Genomic DNA, 5,654 nt, shown 5'->3' with positions numbered 1-5,654 from the left:
TTGTACAACTCCTGGGATACGGGGAGCAAAATCATTTTCTACCCCCTGGATGTGCCAACAATATCACAGGGGAGTATACATTCCTTGGGATATTCGGGGTAATATCATCCTCTTTTCCCCTGGATATTACGAACAATATCACAGGGTGGTGTACATCTTCTATGATATTGGGAGTAATATTATCCTCTCCCCTTATGGAAATTGTGAACAACATCCCGGAAGATGTACATTCCCTGCGATATTCGGAGTAATATCATCCTCTCCCCACTGGATATTTGGAACACTTTAAAAAGGGGTATACACCCTCTGCAATAATTGGAGTAATATCATCCTCACTCCCCTTGGATATTATGAACAATATACTGGGAGTAATATCATCTTCTATCATTCTGGATATTATGAAGTACATCACAGGGGGTGTACACCCCCTATGATATTAGGAGTAATATCATCGTCTCCCTCCTGGATATTAGGAACAATATCACAGGAGGGTGTACACCCTTTGTGATATTGGTAATAATATCATCCTCTCCCCTTCTGGATATTATGAACAATACCACAGGGGAGTGTACACCCAGTGCGATATTGGGAGTAATATCAGTAATATCATCCTCTCCTTTCCTGAAATTTACAAAGAATATCACAGGGAGTGTGTACAGCTTCTGCTGTACTACTGGGAGTAGTATCTTTCTCTCTCTCCGTGATTATTATGAACAATATCACAGGGGATGTACACCCCCTGCAATATTGTGAGTAATATCATCCTCTCTCTTCCTGGATATTACGAACAACTTCACAGGGGGATGTACACCCCTTGCGATATTAGTAGTAATATCAACCTCCCTCCAGGATAATCCCAACAATATCAGAAGGATGTGTACACCACCATTATATTGGGTGTAATATCTTCATCTCCCCCTTTTATTATTATGAATGACATCACAGGGGGGTGTACACCCCTGCAATATTGGAAGTAGTATCAATTGGAAGTGAACAACCCTTGCCATATTGAGAGTAATATCATCCTCACTCCTTCTGGATATTACAAATCATATCACTAAGGGGTGTTAACACAGCATGTTTCTGATATTGGGATTAATATCATGCTTTCCTCCTCTGGATATTACCAACAATATAACAGGGACCTGTACATCCCCTGGGATATTGGGAGCAATATCATCATGTCTCCCCCGGATATTATGAACAATATTACAGGGGGATGTACACCCCCTGCGATATTCGGAATAATATTGTCCTCTCCCTCTCTGGATATTATGAACAATGTCACAGGCGGCTGTACACCCCTTGCGATATTGGGAGTAATATCATTTTCTCCCCTTCTTGATATTATGAAGGATATCACAAGAAGGTGTACACCCCCTGCGATATTGTTGAGTAACATCATCCTCTCCCTTCCCTGGATATTGTGAACAATATGACAAAGTGCTGTACACTCCTTGGGATATTGGGAGTGATATCATCCTCTTCCCCCCTGGATATTACGAACAATGTCACGGGGGGTGTACATCCCTAGCAATATTGGGAGTAATATCATCCTCTCTTCCCTTGGATAATGCCAACAATATCACAGGGGTGTGTTCACCACGGGTGATATTGGGAGTAATATTATCCTCTCCCTTCCTGAATAATATGAACAATATCACAGAAGATGTACACGCCCTGCGATATTGGGAGTAACATCATCCTCTCCCACCCTGAATATTATGAACAATATCATAGGGGGGTGCGCACCCCACTTGATATTGGGAGTAATATCACCCTCTTCCCCCTAGATATTACGAACAATATCACACGGGGGTGTACACCCCTGCGATATTAAATGTAATATTATACTCTTCCCCCTTGGATGTTATGAACAATATCACAGGGGGGTGTACACCCCCTGCGATATGGTGTGTAATAGCATCCTCTCCCCTTTTGGATATTATGAACAATATCACAGAGGGGGTGTACACTCCCTGGGATATTGGGAGTAATATAATCCTCTTTCCCCCTGGATATTGAGAACAATATGACAGGGGGGTGTACACCCCTGCGATACTGAAAGGATTATCATTCGCTTCCCCCCTGGATATTGTGTATCATATCACAGGCGCGTGTACACCCTCTGCCACATTGGGAGTAATATCATTGTCTCCTCTCGTGGATATTATGAACAATATCACACGGGAATGTACCCCGCCTGCGATATTGGGAGTAATACCCTCTTCCACTCTGAATATTATGAACAATATTATAGGGGAATGGTCACTATCTGGATATTAAAAGTAATATCCTCCTCTCCCCCCGTGGATATTACGAACAATATCACAGTGTTGTGTACACCCCCTGCGATATTGGGAATAATTTTATCCTCTCCCCCCACTCAATATTATGAAAAATATCACAGGAAGGTGTACATTCCCTGCAATATTGGCAGTTATATCATCCTCTGTTCTCGTTAATATTATGAAGAATATCACATGGGTGTGTACACCTCCTGTGATATTGGGAGCAATATCATCCTATATCCCCCTGGAAATTAGGAACCATATCACAGGGGGATGTACATACCCTGCAATATTGGGAGTAGTATCATCTTACCCTCTCCTGGTCTTCACAAATAATATCACAAGGGGCTGTACATCCTCTGCAATATTGAGAGTAATATCATCCTCTCTTCCCCTGGGTATTACGGACAATACAGCAGGGGGGTGCACACACAGGGTTTTTACGATATTGGGAGTAACATCATTCTCTCTCCGCCCTGGATATTTCGAACAGTGTCACAGGGAGTATACACTCGCTGCAACACTGGGAGTAACATCATCCTCTCCTTTTCTTGATATTGGCACCCCCTGCGATATTGGCAGAAATATCATCCTCTCCTTCTCTGGATATTATGAACAATATCTTAGGGGGGTGTACACCCCCTTCGATATTGGGAGTTATATCATCCTCTCCTCCCACTGGATATTACGAAAAATGTTACAGAAGGCGTACACACAGGGTGTTTACGATATTGGGAGTAATATCACCTTCCCCCTCCCTGGATATTATGAACAATATCAGGGTGAAGGGGTACATCTCCTGCGATATTGAGAGTAATGTCATCCTCTCCCTTCCTGAATATTATGAACAATATCACAGGGGGGTGTACACCCCTCCTATATGGGGAGTAATATTATCTTCTCCCCCCCGGGTATTTCGAACAATATCACAGAGGAACATACGCGCCCTGCGATATGGAGACTAATGTCATCCTCTCCCTCCCTGAATATTACGAATAATATCACAGGGGGGTGTGCACTCCCTATGATATGGGGAGTAATGTCATTCTCTCTCCTATAAACTAAAATTTTGTTCTCTTTACCTAAGCTGAGAGCTTCCTATCATGTCAGTATCTATGTTATGAAGAAAAGGAGACTTAGGTGAAATGTTTTTATTTCTCACAACTGCTGCATCAGTTGCCTACGACCTCAACAGCTTCACTAAAGTCTGGGAAATGTTCATGCATAAGGTTATTGCCTTACCTGACTTAAAATTGACCCATACAATGGTACATATAAACCCTTAGTGAAGCCTTTTAAAAAACAAACAGGTTGAAAAACGGGTTAAAGTAGGCAAATACAGCATCTGCCTTTAGGGCTATCAACTCAGGAATTCTCTCAATTATGAAATCTTGGAGAGAAGTTATTTTCTTTCTCAAAATCCAGGTGATGACAATATTTCTTACTCCAGATCTGGCATTTTTCATCATCACTGTCTTGTGAATCATCATTTGCTTTATCTACTTCTGGTAAATCTACATCCTCATCACCACCCATGTTCATCATCTCAGAGAAACTATCAAAATTAGACCTGTCTTCATCTGAACCATCTTCCCAGTCTTTCCAATTATTCAAGTCCGCAGTAAGACAATTCAGCTTTTCCCTTTCTTTTGTTAACTTTGGCCATGACTGGCCAGATTCTCCTGTTTGTAAACAATACAAAATTGATCTGTCCGTTCTTTTATGCTTGGAATCATTTGGATCAATACAGTAAAAAAGATCAATTTCATTTAACTGCTTAAAATTATCACTTTCTCCAAGACAACTGAATGTAAGGTTGGATTTTTCAAAATTTACATTAACATCCTTATATCTTCAACACAAAATTCAATGAAGACATAGTCCCTTCGATTGTACCACTTTGCAGAAGCAGGCTGCATTGTGAACGGGGCAGGGGGACGCGCGAATGGGTGGGCAGGCCTCTCCAGCGGCGGCTGCTGCTGGGGAGTTGGTTTCTCTCCGGTGGCGACTCTGCGTTTTCTCCCTGGTCGCCCCGGCCTTTTCTCGCTCCCCTCAGGCGATGGCGGCAGCTACAGCTGCTTCTTTATATGATTTTCTGCTTAGATCAAGGAAAATTGGCCGGATTAAATTAGCCACAGGAGGGCTCCATTGCAGTTTCTGGAAGAGAAAATTCTGCAGTCACACTTTCTGATACACAGTTGTATCTGTGCAGTCTTCAATAGGCCACGCCTATTTATAAAGGCGAAATAAGAAGCCAGGGAGGCCGGGCACAATGGCTCACGCCTATAATCCCAGCACTTTGGAATGTCGAGGCAGGAGGATCACTTCAGGTCAGGAGTTCGAGAACAGCCTGGCCAACATGGTGAAACCCCCGTCTCAACCAAAAAAATACAAAAATTAGCCGAGTGTGGTGGTGCGCGCCTGTGATGCCAGCAACTGGGGAGGCTGAGGCAGGAGGATACCTTGAACCCAGGAGAGGGAGATTGCAGTGAGCCAAGATAGCATTCCAGCCTGGGCAACGAGAATGAAACTGTGTCACAAAAAAAAAAAAAAAAGGCCAGGGCATGTAACTCAGGTACCTTTTGGACGTCCATTAACAAAAATTCTAGAGAACTTTCTGGAAACCTAGAGTATATTTTTGTGGGAAAAGCACAAAATTGAGACTTGAAATGATAAGCTCTGATTTGTTCACTTTTTAAATCTTAAACATTTAAAGTTTCACAGCAACAGCTTATATTCAAGATATGCCATTTATAGGTATCTAATGCATGAAAAATAGGATTATAGTTTTGTATTACCCATTATTTTTCTCTTGCCAAGCACAACGGCTTTTATTATAATCTAATCTGTGGCCCAGATGCTGCTTGTGTTTGTTGTCATCTATAACAGCATTTCCTATCATGTGGCTACAGGATAATAATTGTGATTACGAAAAGAAAACAGTACAGGAACTCACAGGTGAAACAGAATTGAACACAACTTTTACAGAACTCATCAGCACCTCACTGTGAATCTCTTAGATTGGCATCTCATGTACTCAGGCTGTGGTGTGATAGTGCTATCAACCTCGGCTCACTGCAACCTCTGCCTCCCGGCTTCAGGCAATTCTCTTGCCTCAGCCTTCTGAGTAGCTGGGATTACAGGGATGCACCACCATGCTTGGCTAATTTTTTGTATTTTTAGTAGAGACTGGGTTTCACCATGTTGGCCAGGCTAGTCTCGAACTCCTGGGCTCAAGTGATTCACCTGCCTCAGCCTCCCAAAGTGCTGAGATTACGGGTGTGAGCCGCTGTGCCCAGCCCCCTACTGGAGACTTTTGATGGGCTTTTTTATTTATCTGAGTTACAGAAAAGGAAAGTAACA

The 5,654-nt window shown here is 42.6% G+C and overlaps 1 pseudogene across 1 annotated transcript; it reads right to left on the bottom strand.

Moving 5' to 3' along the window:
- Positions 1-1,640: 1,640 nt before the first annotated feature.
- LOC110743357 lies at positions 1,641-4,631 on the bottom strand (annotated as a pseudogene). Its single transcript, XR_002522297.2, has one exon. The product of XR_002522297.2 is annotated as a prostaglandin E synthase 3 pseudogene (transcript).
- Positions 4,632-5,654: the final 1,023 nt, after the last annotated feature.

Source organism: Papio anubis, chromosome 3 (genome assembly GCF_008728515.1).
Source record: "Papio anubis isolate 15944 chromosome 3, Panubis1.0, whole genome shotgun sequence".
Lineage (NCBI taxonomy): Eukaryota > Metazoa > Chordata > Mammalia > Primates > Cercopithecidae > Papio > Papio anubis.
The sequence above is the reverse complement of the archived record's forward strand: the minus strand, read 5'-3'. Positions and strand labels throughout refer to the sequence as shown.